Here is a 22,941-nt window from a genome sequence, read left to right on the forward strand (position 1 = left end):
TGCCCTGGGGAGGAATATCTCATACTTCCTAGACGAGGTGGAGCCAGCAGTGCCCACGGGTGCGAATCCTGAAATGCCAAGTTAGGATGACAGTGATGAAGCGGAAGGTGAAGACTTGAGGGCAGATCTCATCAACCACTACTTTACCTGAGTGTAAGTAAGTACTGCTATGTTGTCTCTGTGACTGTATGAGGAACCATCATTGTCAGGATGTGTGGACTACTGTGTTTTTCCTACAGATTGTGGATGTAATTCTTTTCCGTATACAGCAAAGCTTTGCTTGCTAAGTCAGACTTGAACATTTCACTACCTTGATTATCTGCAGGGTTTGTGTCATTCTCATTGCAATGTAATTGTATCCACTGATGTTTGATATGAGCTTATGGTCATAGATATAAAGTCCCAAGCTAAATTCCTTATATTATTCATTATCCAGGTGCCTTCACCATGCCATCCTCATGTGGCCATTTCAGAGTTGTGACATTGGCTGGCACCTTATGCTGTTCTGACATAGGAAAAGGACATGGATTGATCCAGGTAATGTTGGGCACAGATTAGTCCTGTGCCGAGGCAGCTTGGTCAGTTTGTGGAGAGAAATCTGAAGTGCAGGATAAACTGGTTTGATATGGTGTGTTGGTCGAGTTGTCACTTGGGTACGATCATATGGTCTTGAGATATGTTCTAATCAAGAGCAGTTTACACAGTCTCCCTTCACATTGTGTTGACAATGATCCTGTATGACCTGTTTGTAGCTGTAGATGTGTTTTCGCATTGCAGGCCAGAGTGCCTGTGCCACAACAGTGACATAGGTTGTATCATACCCACAGATGCTTTGTTATTGTAATGGTATGGACCCCTGATCAGGGACTGTTGTACTGCCCTCTCTCTCTGCCATGGCTTATGTAATGTTGGCAGACCTGGTTTTGGTATGTGATAAGGCTCAGGCTGGTGACAACATCTACTACTCTGTTAGCCTATTCTACGGGACAAGGTCTGACAAAGCCCTTACTTATGTGGTCTGAGATACGGTACTTTGACATAGCTAGCCTGATTCAATACTGTTCTGACATTCTTGACTATGACAGTCCAGACATTTTGACAGCCTATGTGCTGCACAGTGAAATAAAGTGTTTGGTGACCAGACACTTGCATCATTGTGTTGCTATTAATCCTCAACATGACACTACCTGTGACATATCCCTCCTTCCATTACCCTCTTGTGTTTTCCTCATGTGCATCATGTGTATCACAAGGGCTCACATCTCAACATTTTGACACGTAGAACAGAAGCAAGCAGGCAATGTTTTTCTGTTTGGTGAGTTTATTTACGTAGGTGCAGGAAATAAAAACTTGATGCTACAGAAGATGAAAGTGAGGGGATCAGTGATGGTGGATGAAATCATATTAGGATGAAATCATATTAGTAGATGCCACAACATTTGGAGTCCAATGTCCAGTGTACTACGACCATGGAAGATGGAACGTGTGACACTGTGCTTAACCACGGCGTCTCTGTGTGCAACCATGGTCGGACCGCGACTCCGATTATCGGAGCACCGCCCTTTGCGTTTTTGCCCAGTTCTTGCAAAACGTGCCAGGAACCATTTTTCATGCTCCCAGTCACGTCGTCCTTACCTGTCTTTGTAATATTTTTTATTTTCTGTCGATGGTGGACTCCTTTCCTTTTTCTTTTTCTTCTTTTCTTCTGTTTTTCTGTGCTCTTGTCTTTTTCTTCTCTCCTGTCTCCATGCTGTCTTCTTGCAGGTTTCCATGTTGTCTTCTTCTGTTCCTTTTTCCCAGCATGCCCTTTTTCTCTTAGACTGCTACTTTTTTCCCATTCTCTTCTATGGGACTTTTCCCAATCCAAGATGGTGTTATTTCTTTTTCCTGTGTTGTCACTTTCTGTTTCCCAGTATATAAGTCACTCAGTCCTGATCTGCCTTTCATTGCAAACACTTCCTCTTGGTAGTGATCTTCGCTCCTGTTCGTCATTTATTTTCCAGTTCCTGTTCCTCTGATTGTGAATTTTTCCTCTTTTTTCCAGTTTTCATTCCTGTTTTTTCCTCTTTTTCAGGAGTTCCTGTTTTTGAGTTTTTTCCCATTCTTGTTTTTTTTTTCCCTCTGGGACTCCTTCTAGAGGGTACGGTCTGCTTTGGCTTTGTCCTGTCATGCAGCATCATGGCTACTAGAAAGGGTCGCCCTTATCTTGGTCTATCCAGAACCACCAGAAGACCGGGTGCTCTTTCAAACCCTTCAGTCAAAGGTGAGAAGCATCGTGCAGACTGTGACAGAACGTGGTCTTAGAACAGTCAACAGAGTGAATAATTGGCACACAAAGGAATTAAATCAGGAAGAGGTCACTTGATGGAAGTGGTTGGTGTCTTGCCATCTGCACTTCCTGGAGTCGTGGGTGGATGTCCTCCCTTGCGGGAGGTATTCTGCAGCTACAGGGGTGTCTAAGGCAGGTCCTTCCCCTGACAGGGCCTCCCTTCCAGTGGCTGCTACCGATGTAGAAGGGCCTTGTGTTGCTGGGACAAATGGTAGGGTGTGGTGTTGCTCACAGTCCCTGATCATGGCACTGCTAATCTCTCTGAACACCACTGATAGGGAGGCCAGGATGGTATTTGTGATCTCCCACTTTTTCAATCACCCTATGGAAGTCCCTCTGCAGATTTTTGATTTCCCTGAGTTCGGTGAGTACCTGGCCCATCACACCTTGAGTTGATGGGCTCCCAAGACTTGGCTGATGGTATCCTGGCAAGGACCCTTCCCCAGTGGCCTCATGCCACTGGCCCACAACATCCCTCCCATGCACACTACCCCCATGTGTCTGCGCCCTTTGGCAAAGGTTGCCCCCTACCACTGGTTTCAGGACCATTATTGTCGGAGGTGTGTTGCTGTGACTCAGGATCGTGGACGGGGGGCACAAGATGTAGTCACTGTCCTCGGGACCCAGGTTCTAGGGCAAATGGCTGCCTGAGATGTAGATGAAACCAGACTGGGAGGAGTTGATGTCATTATGGTGAGGCTCACCGTTGTCGTCTGACCAAGTTGCCCTGATGGGCCAGAATTGTCCTCAAAATCCAGACACCCAGGAGTGTTGCTGGCACTGAGGGCTTCGCCCTTCGGGGTAGTCTCTTCAGTGGTTTCGGTGTTCCCAGTGGCAGCTCGACCTCTTGATGTGAGAGATACAATTTTACAGTTTGTGTTGTGACATCTGCCTCCAACAGTTGATAGTGACATTTAGCCATGGCCGTGTACACGTTGGATTGGCAGCTTTTCCTTATGTGACTGGTACACATGCTATCAATTATGTAGACCAGACATTTCAGAGATATGGCAATTCCATTTGCGTCAACCGGCTGCAGAATGTATGAGTTCATTAGCACTTGGGAGGATGGTCGTAGACTTTCATCTTGCCAGTAGTGCAGACAAAACAGTGGGTGGGCTGGATGTGGCTTTGATCTTTTCAAGTCCTAGGGGACTGTTATGCAAGCAGACCCTGGGCAATGTTGTATATGTGATTGTAGTCATCATGTGGTCAGTGCATTATGAATGTGTCTGCTGCCAATACCACTCAGGTGATACATCTTGAGGCCTTTGCTTCATGTTTTTTGGGTGCACACAGATTGAGCTGGCCTTCCTGTCCACAATAATTCCATCTTGGCTTAGCTGTTCAAGATGGATATAGGTGTTTAGCCACATCATAGAGTGTACCATGATCTGTCTCTTGGTTCCTCCCAGGTGAGTAAAGATAATTTGTGAATTTTCAGACAGATGCATTGTGACATATGTAAAGTGTCCTGTTGAGTGGAGTTACAGGGATTGGCCATCCTGGAATTTACAGTATTGTTACTCCAAGTGCTAGACAGTATATATAAATTATCCTCCTACGTGTGTACACTTCCATTGAGAGTTCACAAACAAGGATATTGGGGCATATGCACACTGGGCTTTTGTTCGGAATTTGTGAGACAGAGCCTGCTGGCCTTAGCAGTCAAGTCCCTCTCTGTACTTCATGCAGTTGTTATATGTCATCCCCCAGATCATGTGTTAATTCCCAAAGAAGGGTATTTTTAGAAGTATACACTGGACTGATGTTTGAGAGACAGCAAGGGAGCGTCCTATGAGTTGCAGCCATGTAACTCCCTGTATCACACAAACTATACTGATGGTTTCCTCCCAGGTGAGTGCACTTCAGTGATGATATGGTACGGAGGGGTATTTTGGGGGAGGACACCATTTTGTAGTCTTGATTTGGGTGAGTAGTGCCTGCTGTGAGTTGCAGTCCTGCCACTCTCATTGCTTCACAATACCTGACAGCTGTCAACTCCCCCAGTGAGTACACAACATATGTGCTTTGACATACTGTTGTCTTCAGGGAAGGGGACACTGTTCTGGTGTTTGTAGTGACAGTGGAAGCCACTCCTGGACTTAGCAGTCCTGTCAGTGTTTGTACTACCACACACTATACAGATATCAACCTCTCAGGCGAGTACCTTACAATGATGAGTTCAGGGACAGAGATCATTTGAGCAGAGGACACTGTGGTGGCTGAGTGGAGTGGCAGTAGCAGTGCCTCTTGGCCTAAGCAGTACCGTCAGTGCTTGTACTACCCATACACTATACAGATATCAACCTCTCAGGTGAGTTCTCTTTAATATTGAGTTCAGGGACAAGGGTCATTGGAGCAGAGGACACTGTGGTGGCTGAGTGGAGTGACAGTAGCAGTGCCTCCTGGCCTTAGCAGTCCTGCGATTTCTTGTACTACCCACACACTATACAAATGTCATCCTCTCAGGTAAGTATACTTTAGTAGGTTTTTGCCAAACAGGGTACATTTGAGTATGATACACTGTTCTGGTTCTTGGAATTGTAGAACAGTGCCTGCTGGGAATTGGAGTGCTGTCAGTCCCTGTACTACACACAATGTACAAAGCTATTGTTCCCCCAGGTGATTCTGGTTCACATTTGAGATACCAGACAGTGGTCTATGGAAAGGTGGACACTGGCCTGGTGAGTGGGATGACAGTGAAGGTGTTCAAGGTGAGCAGTGGGCATGGTTGACAATATATTTTGGAGATATTTTTGTGCTGTGACTTACCTGACTCCACTCCCCCAGGTACTCCTGTCAAGCCCTCAGGATGCAGGATAGGCAAGACCTTCTCCCGCAGGATGTGAGTTGTAAGGGAGGAAGGGAGAGGACCACTGCCAGTTTTTCGGACATTTAGCTGGTGCCTGGATGCCATGGAGTGGCCTTCCCCCTGAGGTCATTCCACCTCTTCCTGATGTTGCCTCTTGTTCGCAGGGTGGCGCCTATGGAATTCACTCTGTTGGCCACATTTCCATTTTCCTGCAATAGTAGTTCTCATTTCATATACCATGACTCTTAACTTGTCGTCAGTAAAACAGGGATTTTTCTGGGCTGACATGGTGGTACTAAGAGAATGGATTGAAATTAACAGGTGACTGTGCTTTTGTTAAGTTATGAAGTGCAAATCTATTGGCCTGGAAAAATAATTGGTGAAGAGTGTGGTATGTGATGTGGGGAAATCACAGGGGTGCCTATTCTAATTATTATTGTTTTTCTCTATTGTGTACTCTGGTTTCAGTGTGTTGCACTGTAGATGCAAAGGATTGTGGTGTGTGAAGGGGTGTGTTTTATAGTGTGCTTTTCTGGTATGTCGAGTTTGGCAATGTGTGTCAGCTGTGTTGTTTTCAAATCCATCCAATGTGTTGTTCTGTATTACTATGGTGACCCAAACCGCCGTGGTTCGGACTGCCAATGGTTGACTGCCATGGCTGAACCACCACTGTGACTTTTGACTTGTAATATGCTCAGTGGTTGGTCAACATGCTGTTGGTGCTGGTGGTTGGCCCACCTATTTCAGGCCCTCCATGGGACTGGCGGTCTTGAGCTTTTGGCTGACTTTAGTTGGTCCTGCCTGTGTAATTCGAAATACTGCGGTCTGTCTGACTGCCAACATGGCGGTCTTTTAACAGCCGCCACTATGGCAGTCAAACTCTTAATGAGGCCCTAAGTCTATACTACCACACACCTCCCTTCTTTGTAAAAAACAGGAATGAGAGAGTAGAATATATCTAATAAATAGTAGAACCAAAATAAAACAACAACAAAAAACAATTAAGCAATAATAGTACAAGATTCCATTGTGGAAAATCTTAGTGCATACCAAAATCATTGTAAAACAATATTGGTACATGACATTTAATTGTGGAAAATCTTAGTACATAGCAAAATCATTGTACTTTTTGGTAATCTCACACTCCTGGAAGCTCTTGCATTGTACGTATACATATCATTAGAAATAGAACTGTTCTGATCATTGATCACAGACAATTGAACAATGGCATCATCTTTACTAGGTACTTCATGTCTAACAATTGATTCACTTATAAAATCAGGACCAAATAAATCAACTGTATCAGAACGAACATTCTCATTTATACCTGCTAATTTAGAGCAACTCCACCAAGACCCGTTGTTCAGTAAAGCTGATATTCTGCCTACTTTAACAACTTTAAAGGGGTTTAAAAAATGTGAGACTTCCTTTAGAAACATGCCAAGGCAATTTGATTTCAACCCAATCTCCACTGCGTAACAGGTAAGGATTATGTTTAAGATTCATGTTTGACACATTGGCCCTCATTACAACATTGGCGGTAAATCCTGCTTACCGCCGTACAGAAGACCGCCAACACACGGCTGCAGCCGCGGAATTCCACCACAGCTATTACGACCCACAGCTCGGAATCCACCAAAATCTAGACACCCACACAAGTCCGCCACACCAAAGGTCAGTGATAAATTGACGATAACAAAATCTCCACCGTCACGGCAATAGGAATACGCCCACACTATCATGACCCACAAATCCACGCGGCGATCTTTCAACCGCGGTATTCCATTGGCAGTACACACCGCCGCGCTCAAAATACACACACATTTACAAAACACAACCACATTGGACATTTCAAAATACACACACCTGATACACATACACACACCACTCCCACACACCCAAGACAATATAAAACACACACCCACATTACCCACAAACCCTTACAACCAAATGTTTTTGAGAAGCAGAGAGACAGCAAAGCAAAGACCACACCAGCGTACAGAGGCATACAACACCATCACTCATACACATTCCACGCACAAAACACCTCACACTCCTAAACATCACCCCACACATCACAACACACACCACTTCACACATCACCCACACCACCCCATGGCACCGCAAAGACACCCCAGGTTTTCTGAGGAGGAGCTCAGGTTCATGGTGGAGGAAATCACCCGGGTAGAGCCACAGCTATTCGGATCACAGGTGCAACACACCTCCATAGATAGGAAGATGGAGTTATGGAGCAGAATCGTGGACAGGGTCAACGCAGTGGGACAGCACCCAAGAACACGGGATGACATCAGGAAGAGGTGGAACGACCTACGGGGGAAGGTGCGTTCCGTGGTCCCAAGACACCACATTGCAGACCAGAGGACTGGCGGCGGACCCCCGCCTCCTCCCCCACAACTAACAACATGGGAGGAGCAGGTCTTGGCTATACTGCATCCTGAGGGCCTCGCAGAAGTAGCAGGAGGAATGGACTCTGGTAAGTCAAACTTTTAACTACTACATCCCCCACCCTACCTGCATGCTATCACATACCCCCACCCTCGCCCTCACCCCCATTACTCCAACTCCTCACATATGTCCCACTATCACAAACCACACATCCCAACACCAAGCCCTGCATGCAACAACAGAGCATGGACACCCATCACCAATGCATGTCCACTACACATACCCACACAGACCCCTAAACAATTATCACACAAGGTCCTACACAATAATGTTAGCACTGGGGTACAGGGTCACCCACCCATTGCACACCATGGCACACACAGATGCAATAATCACGCGTTTACACCCCTGCAGGACCCCTACCCAACGTCACCAGACAGGAGGTTCCAGAGATGTCCACTCCCCCCACAGAAGAGGCCCACAGTGATGACAGCAGCTCTGTCCAACTGGATCTAGATGACCAGCCCATCCCATCTGGGACCTTGGGACAGTCGGTTCCCCTACACAGTCACAGGCCACCACAGAGCCTCCCCCCTCAGGAAACACCAGCACAGCACCCACCCAGCGGGCCCATCCCTCTGTCCCCAGGACACATCAAGCAGCAGTGTGTCCACCACTACAGGGAGCCCAGACTAACCCACCACCCCAACAACAGCAGGGACCTGGGGGCAGTGGCAGTGGACACACAGTTCAGGGGACAGAGGCCCAGGAAAACTGGGGAACTGGGAGGTCTGCTGTGCGACGGGGGAGGATAGGCCCAGGGAACCCACTCTCCACGAGGCCCTCTCCAACATATGGGAGCGTACCATCATTCCCAGGAGACGATGGCAACGGTACTGGCCAAGTTTCAGGAGACCCAGCGGCTGCAGGAGGAACAGTATTTGGGGTTCAGGGAGGAATTCAAATCCATCAACACCACCCTGGGCACCATTGTAGGGGTGCTGAAGGACCTCATGAACACCAGGAGGGACACTGTGGCACAACAAGGGTCCCCTGACACTAGCCTGGATGATGAACAGCCTACCACCTCTGCCGGCGCTAGTGGACAGGAGGACCACGACACCAGCACCCCACCCCCTGCAGATGGAGAACCACCCCGCAAGCAGTCCCTGAGATCCAAGACAAAGACAGAGAACAATGCCAAGACCCCGCCAAGAAATGAAACCGCCCTGAATGTCATCCTACTGTCCCACTTTGTCACCCTGTCCATCCTTAAACTGCCATTGCTCCACTTCATATGCCCCTTTGGACAGTGCACCTGTGAGCCAAATAGACTGGACTCTTCCATGGACATTCCTCCACTATCACCCCTGACCATTTTACAAACCCCTCCACTATTTTGCACTTAAATAAACACCCTTGAATCACAAAACAGTCTGGAGTCAGTCTGTGCTTTCACTAATGTGTATTTGCAATAACTGAGGGAAATAGCAATGTCCATAGTATTGTCAACATACCTATGTCACACAGTTCTAGTCCATGAGGTAACATAGCAGAGGTCACACAGTGGAACCCACATCTGTGAAATCGAAAGGGAAAGTGGCAAATCAGGGTCCATACACTGGGTGAAAGTGACAGGCAGATGAGAGGTAGAACAATTATATCAGATGTAGGAGGCAGTGATGTCTTCTTACCTGTGTCTCACTGGAAGTATTGCTGGATCACGGTGTTTCTGCTGTCTATGTCCTCTTCTTCTGCCTCCTCTTCTTCACTGTCCACAGGCTCCACAGCTGCCACAAGACCTCCTTCTGGACCATCCTCCTGCAGAAACGGCACCTGTCGCCGCAAAGCCAAGTTGTGCAGCATACAGCAGGCCACGATGATCTGGCACACCTTCTTTGGTGAGTAGTATAGGGAACCACCTGTCATATAGAGGCACCGGAACCTGGCCTTCAGGAGGCCGAAGGTTCTTTCTATAACCCTCCTAGTTCGCCCATGTGCCTCATTGTAGCGGTCCTCTGCCCTTGTCCTGGGATTCCTCACTGGGGCCAGTAGCCATGACAGGTTGGGGTAGCCAGAGTCACCTGCAAATGTAGAGGGACAACTGTTAGACACACACTAACCCTTAGGGACAACCCCAGACAACTATTCACACTGTACTGCTGCAGGCTTTCAGAGTGTGTCAGGATGTGGTCCCATTTCCAGGGCCTTCTAGAAGCTTTCCCTGCGCGATTCTTTCTTCGTATACAAATCTTGATATTCATTGTGCGAAACCATCTAATGGCATTTACAAGGTTGCATTCGAATCGGCAAGACACGCGATCCTTTACTAGAGTACAAATCTTGAAATTATTGTGCGCAACCATTTTATGGCATTTACAAGGTTGCATTCGAATCGGCAAGACGCGCAATTCATTTCCTGTGCTTAATTCATGTTATTCATTGTACGCTACCATTTCTTGGCATTCATATGGTGGTATTCAAATCAGCAAGACGCGCAATTCATTTCCTGTGCTTAATTCATGTTATTCATTGTACGCTACCATTTCTTGGCATTCACATGGTGGCTTTCGAAACGGCAAGATGCGCAAAAACATTTCTTGTGTTTAGTTCATGATATTCAGTGCGAGCTACCATTTCTTGGCATTCACATGGTGGCCTTCGAATCGGCAAGACGCGTGATTCATTCCTTGTGTTAAATTCATGATATTTAATGTGTGCTACCATTTCTTGGTATTCACTTAGGGCCAGATGTAGCAAGCCGTTTGCATGTCGCAAACTGTGAAAATCGCAGTTTGCGCCATGCAAACGGCCTCACGCGATGCTCATTCCCAAATTGCGAGTCGTCGCAATTTGGGAATGCGACTCGCAAATAGGAAGGGGTGTTCCTATTCAGATTTGCTTTGTGACCGCGAATGCGGTCGCAAACCAACTCGCAGTTACAACCAGTGTCACACTGGTGGTAACTCATTCACAAAAGGGAAGGGGTCCCCATGGGACCCCCTCCCCTTTGTGAATGTCGACAAAAATATTTTTTCAGCTCAGGCAGTGGTCCTATGGACCACTGCCTACTCTGAAAAAAACGAAACCAAATGGTTTCGTTATTTTTTCATTTTGCAACTCGTTTTCCTTTCAGGAAAACGGGCTGCAAAATGAAAAAAATAACTGCTTTATTTAAAAAGCATACACAGACATGGAGGTCTGCTGACTACAGCAGGCCACCATCCCTGTGAGTGCAGGGATTCGCTATGGGGTTGCAAAATGCGACCCACCTCATAAATATTGATGAGATGGGTCTTTGCAACCCCATAGCGAGTCGCAGACGGTGTCTGAGACACCGTTCTGCATCCGAGATTGCGACTCGCAAATTGCGAGTCGGACTGACTCGCAATTTCCGAGTTGCAATCTCGGACTTTCCTACATGTGGCCCCTAGTGGCCTTCGAATCGGCAAGACGCGCAATTCATCTCTTGCGTTTTAATTCATGATATTCATTGTGTGTTACCACTTCATGGCATTTACTTGGTGACCTTCGAATCGGCAAGACGCGTGATTCATTTCTCGTGCCTAACTCATGTTAATCATTGTGCACAATCATTTCATGACATTTATAAACCTTTGTGGAAATCTGCAATGTGCGCAATTCATGTTCCTGCATTTTAAGAAAACTAAAGTGTTAGAATCCTAGATGTTATATTGTATGTACATAATAAGTCCATCTAGCAAAACTCATATAATGTTATAGAAACCTTTCAGATTATTTCCTGGTCCTCATGCAAAGACTATTCTTGAATTTGAATGTGTAATGCTATAAGGTTCTGATGTTTCTAATCAATGTGTAACATTTCATTGAGTGGTTCATTAGAAAATGGTACTAATCTTTCTTGATTCCCTCACAGGTATCCAGACATCTTGAGGCCTAGTTATTTAAGGTTATGCTTAAGTTATCCATGTTTCCAATATGACAATGCTTAGAGTCATAGCCTAGTAATGATTAATATGGTATAATCTTGATATTGTGTGTTTTAACCTTTTGCCTCCTACAGGTCTCCTTCCCAGCTATTCCCTACCTATCCCCTTTTCCCCACTTGGACTCTCTTAGACTCTGTGACATTCTAATCAGAGTATTGGAGCTGTCTTGTGGTGGACTTGTTGGGAACGTGCACAGACCCTGAGGATCTGGTGACTCTGACACGTCGCTCTTCCATTGTCGACAGGTCTACCAGCGGTCTGTATACCGGAGGATGCCACTATCTCCTCACCTGCCCCAGCGGACGTGCTCTATGGATGAGAACAGCGATCAGAGGGTCAGCCAACACTGAGGTACGAAAATTACAACTTTCTTGCGCACATTAGTCAATCCGCTATGTGCCTGTCTTAGTGTGTATGCAAGGCCTTAGTGTGAGGCAGTTAAAATTAATGCCATGTGGCCCCCTGAAATGGTGGCTGCCTGACCTGTAATGTGGGACAAGGGGATATGAGGTAACTGCTCTGGCGTTGTACACCGTTGCGGTAGGCGGTCGAAGACCGCGGCGCAATCCTGCATCTGTTAACATTGGACCCTATGGGTCCCAGGAGCCAATGACTATGTATGCCGGCGGTGACGGTACGCGCCGCCGCGGACGTGACCGCTATTTTCTGTCTGTTCACTCACTTGATACCTGATCTTCGACAGGAGAGGACCTACACTGCAAGTGCTGCTGTGACCTCATTCTGGAAGCGACAATGGCTCAAGTGTCTGGGGAAAGGGCCCCTGCCTTCACTTCGGAGGAGCTGGAGAAACTTGTGGATGGGGTCCTCTCCCAGTACACGCTACTCCAGACAGACAGGTGAGTACACTGTGAGCATGCTGTATGGGCAATGCCTGTTTGGAGTGGTGTGGATGGGAGATGGGGAGGGATAAGGCGTGCATGATACGACGGTAAGTGTATGTGTGTCAGGGCAAGGGTGGGAAGGTGGGCCAATGACTGTGATGGGCTGAACGGTTAATGTTTTACCTTTTCCCCTGTACTATTCCTGTAGGTCAGCGCCCACCAGAAGAAGGATATTTGGCGTGCCATCGCCAAGGACGTCCGGGCCCTGGAGGTCCACCACAGACTGAGCACCCACTGCCATAAAAGAGGTGAGGATATTCACTGCTGGAGCAAGGAGATGGCGGAGGCCCAGCTGGGGATGGCCTCCCATTGTGGGAGGGGTGCCCGTCGCACCATGACCTCCCTGATGTTACGGATCCTGGCGGTGGCGTATCCGGAGTTGGATGGGCACTTGAGGGCATCACAGCAGCCACAAGGGAGTGAGTACAGTCACATCCATCTGACTCTGCGCGCATTGGAGCTGTCTGGGTGGGTGAGGTGGGCTGTGGGTTCCCCTAGGCTAGGGCGAGCCTTGTAGGCAAGGACCCTTTGTGAGGCAGGACATGTGGCACCCCAACCCCACCAGTAGTAAGAGCCATCTACACCCAGTCAGGCTCCTGTGACTTCCATGTGTGCAGCAATCAGGCATAGGCCATGTACCCCATGTCCCTGTGATCAATTAGGGAACGCTAAGTGCATGGCGTAGTGCAGAGGGCTGCTGTGTCTGTAGTGTCCGCCATCAGTAGCGGTATTGCATGCACTGAACATGTCTTTCTACTTTCTTTCCCCCCTTTTTGTGGTCTCCCTGTTCTTGTGTGCTTTAGCATCATCAGGCGGAGGAGCTGTGCCAGTGGAGCAGGAGGGGGCTGCATCCCACATGGCCCTGGAGGGCGAGACTACGGACTCAGAATTCACCAGTGGGACGGAGGGCGAGGGGAGCTCCACGGCGGGGACTGGAGCAGAGACCACTGACACCAACTCCTCCTCTGATGGGAGCTCCCTTGCGGTGGCGGGCCCCTCTTTGCCCCCCGCATCTACAAGTACAGCCGCCACCCGCCCTACCAGCACCGCCCTCCCAGCAGCCCCTCAGCATGTGCCCCATGGCCGCTCACCCAGGAGGGTGGGCATCTCCATCGCCCCAGGCACCTCAGGCCCTGCCCCAGTCAGCCCTGCTGCCCTCAGTGAGGAGGCTATTGACCTCCTCAGATCCCTCACTGTTGGGCAGTCTACCATTCTGAATGCCATTCAGGGTGTAGAGAGGCAGTTGCAACAGACAAATGCATACCTGGAGGGCATTCATTCTGGCCAGGCAGCCCAACAGCGAGCTTTTCAGACTCTGGCCTCAGCACTCATGGCAGCCATTGTCCCTGTGTCCAATCTCCCCCCTCCAACTTCCTCCACCCAGACCCAGTCCCCTGTACCTCAGCCTATCCCAAGCACACCATCAGACCAGCATGCACACACCTCAACACACAAGGGTATCTCTGGCAAACATAAGCACCACACATCCCACAGGCACTCACACAAGCATCATACCCATGCACACATACCAACATCCACTGCCTCCACTGTGTCCCCCTCCTCCACGTCTCCCTCCCTGTCACGTCTCCACTCACACCTGAATGCACTACATCCTCAGCCACTACCTCCATCACCAGCACGCCTATCACCACACACCGCTCACGTGCAATCACCACCCCCACTACCATTCACACATCCCCTGTGTCCTCTACCAGTGTGTCTGTGAGCCCTCCTCCCCAAGTACACAAATGCAGTCACACACCCACCCAAAAGCCATCCACCTCACGACAGTCTCCAGCCCATGCACCTTCACCCAAAGTTAGCAAACGAACACCTCCTACAACCACTACCTCTTCCTCCACTTCCAAACCCCCTCCATCTACCCGTCCCATTTCCTGTCAAACCTTGACCTCTTCCCTTCCCTTCCCGTCCCCCACCCCTTCCGTCCCCTAGGGCCACCCTTTCCTGGTCCCAACCCAGCACCTCAGCCACCACATCACTGGGCACAGTGGTGCCAGCAGTAACCGGCTTCTGGAGTGCACCAAGCAGCAGGGCTTTCAGTGTCCCAAGGGTGGAGGCCAAGGACATCCCCCCACCTCCAAAACAGAAGAAGTTGCCCACATCCCATAGGGAGAAGGCCAAAACACCTGCTACCAAGGGCTCAGCAAAGACAACAGTTGGGAGTGGCAAGACAGCTGCACCACCATCCAAGGTGGGGAAGGACCTGAGAAAGAAAGGCAAGTCGCCGCCAACATGTACGGCGGACAAGACAGCCACTGGCACCGCCACATGTACCGCCGCCACGGGCACTGCAGCCAGCACCCAAGATACTGGGCCCTTCACCTGCACCGAAGACACTGCCCTTCAGCAGCAGCAAGCTCAGTGAGGCCGCCACCAGCACCGCCGCTCAGGACACCGCCACCGCAGCAAGCTCAGTGAGGCCGCCACCAGCACCGCCACTCAGGACACCGCCGCCAGAAGCAAGGTCAGTGAGCCCCCCACCAGCACCGCCGCCAGCTGCAACCTCAGTGAGCCCGCCACCAGCACTGCCGCTCAGGACACAGTCGCCAGCACCGAGGTCAGTGAACCCCCCACCAGCACCGCCGCTCAGGACACCGCCGCCAGCTGCAACCTCAGTGAGCCCGCCACCAGCACTGCCGCTCAGGACACAGTCGCCAGCACCGAGGTCAGTGAGCCCCCCACCAGCACCGCTGCCCAATGAGTGCCGCAAGCATAGCCGCTACTGAGCCCGCTGCCAGCACCGCCAGCGGCCACGCCACTTCCTGAGCTAGTGGCACCACCGTAGACATGGCTGCCATCCCCAGTGGTCATTCGTACGAGGCTGATGGTCAGTTCCAGGGGCCTGGCCGGCTTGCATGTAGCACCCCGGTCAGTGGTGTGTCACATCCACTACCTCTGACCTTGGCAGGATGAAGCACTCTGGGCACAAAGCCCCCTCCAGAACCAGTGGAGAGTCACATCCACTACCTCTGTCCTTGGCAGGATGAAGCACTCTGGGCTCAAAGCCCCCTCCAGAAAAAGAGGAGACTGTTATCCACTTGAGAGACTGTGGCTTTGCACTCCCTATGATGCAGCAGTGGGCAAACCACTCACTGGAAAGACTTGTGAGACTGTGGCTTTGCACTCCCCAGGATAAAGCAGTGGGCAAACCACCCACTGGAAAGACTTGTGAGACTGTGGCTTTGCACTCCCCAGGATAAAGCAGTGGGCAAACCACCAACTGGAAAGACTTGTGAGACTGTGGCTTTGCACTCCCCAGGATAAAGCAGTGGGCAAACCACCCACTGGAAAGACTTGTGAGACTGTGGATTTGCACTCCCCAGGATACAGCAATGGGCATGGAGCCCTCTCATGGAGCTGTTGTCGTGCACTCATCCGGCTGAGGTGCCCCCCTTCCATTCCCCCTGAGGTGCCTGTTTTATTTCGATCTGATGCCCCTGAAGTGTTCTCTCTGTTTGGATCGGGTTTCTTGTGTGGTCCTCGCCCATGCTTTTTGGGCCCAGTGGTCCACGGACTATATGGTGCAATACATGGACTTGAAATCTTGGTGTACATATTTGTTAATAGTGTATATAATTTTTGAGTAATGGATTTTTCTTGATTACATTCGTTCAACTCATTTCCTTTTGTCCTTGCGTTCTTCCAGGGGGGGTTGGGGGGAATGTTATGTTTCAGCATATATTGGTGTGTGTGTTGTTGTGGGTGAGGGTGGGGGTGGGGGTGTTGCGTGTTGCATGTGTGTGTCACTCTCTTTTCCCTCCCCCCTCCCCTGTGTCGTAGTTGCAGTACTCACTGTGTTCGTCGCCGCCGTCGGTCATGCACCTGGTAGAGGAGCAGGAAGACAAACGTAGGGGGTATTTGGAGTTCCGGCTCCATGGCATCCTGGTTCCTCGTGTGGAGTGTAGAGGTGAGCGTTTTCCCTTCCAAGTCCTATTCCCGCCGTATTTTTGTTTGAGTTGAATCCGCCCCGGAAAAGATGTCAGATTGGTGTGTCATAATAGTGTGGGCGGTACATTGTCTTCCACCTCTGTGTTGGCGGTGACCGCCATGCTATTTGTTTGTACCGCCGCGGAGTGTTAAAGTGGCTGTCTATGTTGGCGGTTTCCACCACGGTCTTGATTCCATTTTTTTTTCCGCCAGCCTGTTGACGGTCTTATTGCTGCTTTAACACCGACCACCAGGGTTGTAATGAGGGCCATTGTGTTTACTGCATGCATTCTTCTTTACTTTTCATGTTAACAACAGATAGTTTATTTTTAAACCAACTAGGATTTAAACCTTATTTCAGTTTCCTTCCTTCAACTAATACAAATGGTGAGAATTTAGTGAAACAGTGAGGAGTGCAATGGTATGACCAAAACAGTTTAGCAACATGTTCCTTGACATCAATTCTTGCTTTAATCTCTACTTGAATTCCTTCTGCTAAAGTCGTATTAAGGCCCATATTTATACTTTTTGACGCAAAACTGCGCCAACGCAGTTTTGCGTCAAAAAAATTAGCGCCGGCTAACGCCATTCTGAAGCACCATGCGGGCGCCGTATTTATTGAATGACGTTAGCCGGCGTTAGCCGCCGGCGCTGTCTGGTGTGCGTTAAAAAATACGACGTACACCAGGCAGCGCCGGCGTAGGGGGAAAATGGCGTATGGGCGTCCACAAATGGTGCAAGTCAGGCTGAGGCAAAAAAATCGCCACAACCCGATTTGCGCCATTTTTTTACGACGCCCATTCCCCATTGAAATGACTCCTGTCTTAGCAAAGACAGGAGTCATGCCCCCTTGCCCAATGGCCATGCGCAGGGGACTTCTGTCCCCTGGGCATGGCCATTGGGCATAGTGGCATGTAGGGGGGCACAAATCAGGCCCCCCTATGCCACAAAAAAAAATAAAAAAAAATACTTACCTGGACTTACCTTAATGTCCCTGGGGTGGGTCCCTCCATCCTTGGGTGTCCTCCTGGGGTGGGCAAGGGTGGCAGGGGGTGTCCCTGGGGGCACAGGAGGGCACCTCTGGGCTCATTCTGAGCCCACAGGTCCCTTAACGCCTGCCGTGACCCAGGCGCTAAAATCCGGCGCTAATGCAGGTTTTTTAGACCCGCCCACTCCCGGGCGTCATTTTTGCCCGGGAGTATAAATCCGACGCATATGCATCGGAGTCATTTTTTAAGACGGGAACGCCTACCTTGCATATCATTAACGCAAGGAAGGTGTTCACGCAAAAAAATGACGGTAACTCCATGAACTTTGGCGCTAGAAGCGTCTAACGCCAAAGTATAAATATGGAGTTAGTTTTGCGTCGAATTTGCGTCGAAAAAAACGACGCAAATTCGGCGCAAACGGAGTATAAATATGCCCCTAAATCTTTCCATAAGACCATTCATGTTTGATGGATAAAATGCAGTGAGTTTGTGTTTAATACCAACACTTGCAAAAACATTTTGTAACTTCAATCAGATAAACTGCACACCATTGTCAGAAGTAATGGTATCAGTATATCCTTCTTTTCTAAAACATTCATCCAGAAAAGCAATCATTTCATTAGTGCTAGGTTTCATATTCCATTTGGATTCCACCCATCTGGAAAAGTAATCAATGAGCACCAACACATGCATCTTTCCTTGGTGAATACATTCATAAGGTCCCAACAAATTAAATGCCTCAATTCGTCCACAGCTCCACTGGCAAACTCTTCATAATCATACACTTTCCTGTAATTTCAGTACTTTATCAGAATTCTGACACAAAGTGCAATTCTTTTTAAAAGTTACAATCTTAATATCCATGAATGGCCACCAAAATACATCTCTTGATTTTTTTATAGTACCTGACTAACCTATATGTCCTACATGGGCTACAGGAAGTATTTGCATCTCATATCCATAGGACGACAAAATGCCTTCCCTTCATCACTATGTCATTTTCAATTGCTAATTCATTTTTGACTTTCCAAAATACTCTAATCTCTAGTCGTCCATTTCTCCAAAGGCCTGCCATTCACAATGCAGTCCTTCACTTCACTTAAATGTTTATCATCACTGGATGCTAACAATCAGTCCTCTACTGAAATCAACTGTCCAACCAAAAACACAGCATCCTTCACACTAGCTACTACACATGCTTCTGAATTGTTTACCCTATTTTCAACCTCATCATTACCAGACAAACTAGACAAACAGTCCACTCTTACACACACCAGGCACATAGGTAACAATAAAATTATATCAATAAAGTTTAGCAAGTATTCGTATCAACCTTGAAGAAGCTTTTCCAACTCTATTCTTAGATAACAGGACAATTAAAGGTTTATGATCTGTTCTTAAATTAAACCTTTTACCTCATAAACACATTTTGAAATGTTCAACAGACCATGCACAAAGCCAGTGCTTCACGTTTGATTGCAGCATACTTACACTAAGCCTCTGTCAAAAGTCTTCACATTTTTAAGCTTCAGTAGTGTTCACTTTTCCATCACTCTCATTATTTCCGATCACACACAGAATCAGATTTTCCCCATCACAACATTCTGTTTCGGTGTCCCCTGTTACTGGAGAAATCCTCCTGTTTGATTCAGATTTGCACACATTTCCAAAAATGTCCAACTTTCCTACTCTTAAAAAATTACTTCCCCGACAAAATTTAAATTGTGATGAATGTCCTTTCAAGCCACAGCCATTACAAAATAAGTTTGACAGATTACTATTTGTACTGTAACTAGCTGTTTGCTTAAACACTTGTTTGGCCTTACTTAATTTCCCTTTTGCGTTATAACTTTTAGAATTATCATTCTAAGTTAATTCTGTAACTTCCATAGTAATATGATCAACATTGATAGTTTTATAAGATTTAGGGCCTGATTATGATCTTGGCAGGTGAACTACTCTGTCACAAACGTGGTGGATATTCATTCCACTGTATTATGGTCTCCATATGATATAATGGGATCGTAAAACGGTGGATGGGATATCTGTCACCTTTGTGACGGAGTAACCCCATCTGCCCAGATCAGGATAAGGCCCTTAATTGGGCACTCTACACTTTTAGCCATGTCTATTACCTCCTGTAAAGTGCCATTGAGCTGTCTAAGTAACTGTTTTACTAGAACAGAGTATAATTACTGGTCCCTAATTCAGGAATCTAATGTTGCTCCAAATGCACAATCTGCTGCCAACACTATTAAGGCCAACACATATGAATCGACAGACTCATTAATAAGTTGATGTCCCATGAAAAGCTTAAACCTTATCATCACAATATGAGGTTCTTCTGAAAACCTCTTCTTACATTTGTCCACTGCCTCAGAGAAACTGTCATAGTCTCTAACATCTACACCATATGGTGGTAGTATTGGATGCAGAAGATCAATCATTTCTTCTGCCTCCATACCTATTAATTAAAGTTAGCAGTAAATCTTTTTTCCTATGTGATTCAAAAGAATCCCCATTATTTGCTAACATGTAATTCCTAAAATGGCTAATCCACTTTTCCCATTTCATGTTAGGCTCATTTGAACTATTTACAAATGGTGGTGGTAGAGTTCCACACATAACACTGATGATGTACTTTAATACAGAGTCGTAATGAAGCAGTGAAAGTTGTAGATGTGCCAAACACTGTTAATTTCAAATTGTGTGCCAATCATTACTGAAGAACAGTGTGGAAAAGATGAAGTTTAAAGATGTGCCAATAACCCTTGATATACAGTGTGGCAATAATTAAATATGAGTGGTGTGCCAATCACAGCTGATGAACTATATTCCAGTAATGTACCAATGAGTGGTGGGCCAATGACCCCTGAACTGGGCTTCAATGATGTAGCATGACTGGTAAAGATGAAATGTGTTATCACGCTATGCACTTTTGAAATACATGTACTGAAGTGTGTCAAATCAGGAAAGCCTTGTTAGCACAATGCAGTTCAGTTCCCCTTTCAAAGATAGCCACTGGCAAGTGGCATGCATATTACGAAAAAAGCAGCAGATACAAACTGCATGGAAGGCGCTCTAGACTATCGGCCTGATTTAGAGTTTGGCAGAGGGGGTTGCTCCGTCCAAACGTGACGGATATCCTATCCACGGTATTACCGTAACGTTTGTGATGGAGTAACCCCTCTGCTAAACTCTGAATCAGGCCCTATGTAATTCTGAAGATGGCCATCAGAGTTTGACGCACTAAACAAGGATGCTAAAATGGCCATCATTAGAAACTCCAGAACCAACACTATAGACAATTGGAAAGCAATCCACATGCGTGATACTTCCACAACGAGCTGCCTCAAGAAATTGCCAAAACTGAAGATACGTGCTATCATAGCCTCTCCTGCGCTCCCACAGCCTCTGTGTGACTTCCTCCATGGGTTCTTTCTTCACGGTCGGAGTGTCTTTGGAATTAAACACCCCCATCTTCCAAGCTAAGCGCTCCAGCAAACATACACTTAAAATTGGTGAGTGTTTCGCTCAAACAAAAGATAAGATAAATCATTGTCAAAATGTTGTAGTGAATAATGTAGATATCCACAAGCAATAAGATTCCAAGAAGTAGTTTATTGGAGCACCCACACAATAGGTTTCATCCTTGTAACCATTTGGAATCTCTAACCCATTTTAAACAATAGTACAGGACAAACAACAAGGAAACATGGAAAATTGTGATTCAGGATTGCATACCCTCTCAGAGCATTCTAACAAGTAAGATAATACCTCAGGGCCTGATTTAGATCTTGGTGGATGGAATACTCTATCACAAATGTGACCGAGATGCTGTCTGCTGTGTTACGATCCCATTATATCCTCAGGAGATCGTAATATGGCAGAGGGGATGTCTGTCACATTTGTGCCAAAGTATTCTATCTGGCAAGGTCTAAATCAGGCTCTAAGTCTACACTACTACTAAAGCTCAAAGAAAGGCATTGACAATAGCACGTAAAGTAACAAGTCCAGGCAGCAAATCGTGAATTCAGCCCAAAACAGGGTGAGATACCAAGTGTGAGGCCAAACTGTGGAATGCAGAGAATGCAGCCACACAGGTGTACCCTTACTACAACTCATCTGACAAAATCAAAGCTAAGTAGTGACAGAGCAAGGGGGAGAAATAAAAAAGAAAGCAACACTCTTTTGGAATAGAAGACAAATTGGGGGCTCATCACTCTGCACCACAAGGGGCAGAAAATGCCACATGCCCAAATAGCTGCTCCACAACCATGCTGCACCAGCCAAATCAGCAGCAACCACAGGCACCCAGCATAATCAACAATGCAGCTGTAATGGTCCTCCACTGTAATTAGGAGCAGGGACTAGGCAGCAATAAGTGAGATATTGTGGCAGCCCATTCATCAAATTCTGTAGCTGTGTCATTATCCTGTGAATGGCACCAAGGCTGAGAAGTAAAAATGGTGTGACCAGGGCGGGACTTGCCAAGATGGCCGCCGGGATGTGATTCCCCTCGGCTCCGCTGTCACTCGTTACAAAGATGGGCACATCGTCAACAATTGAGGGGTGAACGACACCTAAAAAGGATGTGAGAAGTGATAGAGCAAAACGGACCTCCTGCTGAAAGTGACAGATACGCCGATATCAGGGGAACCGTGAAGAGCGACCCTAAGCGTGGGCCTTGACTACACAGAGAGAACGCAAGACATCGGAAGCAGCGTCGAAGGTGGGTGCAGTGGCGAAGAAAGATCCTACCCCCCTCTAGGGCACCCCTGTGGCAGGTAAATGGGCACCGATCAGTGCAGACAAGAATCAGACTGGAATTAATGGGGTCCTCAAGAGCAAGGACAGGCACAACAATGCCTGACCCTAAAATGTCGTCCATATGGAGGGACTGAGAGGCGCCGACGCGTGAAGAGAGGGCCCAGAGATTCCCAAACCAGTAGAACGGAACTTGAGATTACCCATCTCCTGCTTCAGAACGGCTATATTGGCTCCACAATTTAAATCTGGGACCGCTTCCAGATTGGGACTGCAGAGCAGCTGCAAAGATCCGCCTCGGGATGAGGGTTATGGGAAAATAAGCAGCTGAGGGACTTTGTATGCCCAGAGTCCGTGACATTGCAGTAAAACAGCCAAGATCATAGCGCGAAACAGCAGACTTGGTGGAAGGGAGAATTCATGCCGGAATGAGGCAAAGTGGAAAAGTATGGGAGCAATAGCTAGAAGCTACGCATATCAAGGGAGAAATGGCAGTGAGGGAACAAACCGCGGAGGCCGGATGCTGATGGTGCTGAGAGAACTTCTTACACATGCCTCCCAAAAAACAAAACTCCAACAAAGTCTCTAACTACTTCACGCCCCTTGAAGGGGGAACAGCACAGCAGGAGTGCGCGGAGATGGTCCTTACACAAGATGACCTTATGGCCTCCCTGAGAGACGTTAAAAAAGAACTGAGAAGAATTAAAGTTATATAGCCTCCTCGCTCAAAAAACTCCATCCTCATCTCAATCACAAACTATCCACACTGCAGCAAGATGTAGACTCCGTAGGCTCCCGAATTTTAGACGCAGAG

This window comes from Pleurodeles waltl, chromosome 5 (assembly GCF_031143425.1).
Source record: "Pleurodeles waltl isolate 20211129_DDA chromosome 5, aPleWal1.hap1.20221129, whole genome shotgun sequence".
NCBI classification, from domain to species: domain Eukaryota; kingdom Metazoa; phylum Chordata; class Amphibia; order Caudata; family Salamandridae; genus Pleurodeles; species Pleurodeles waltl.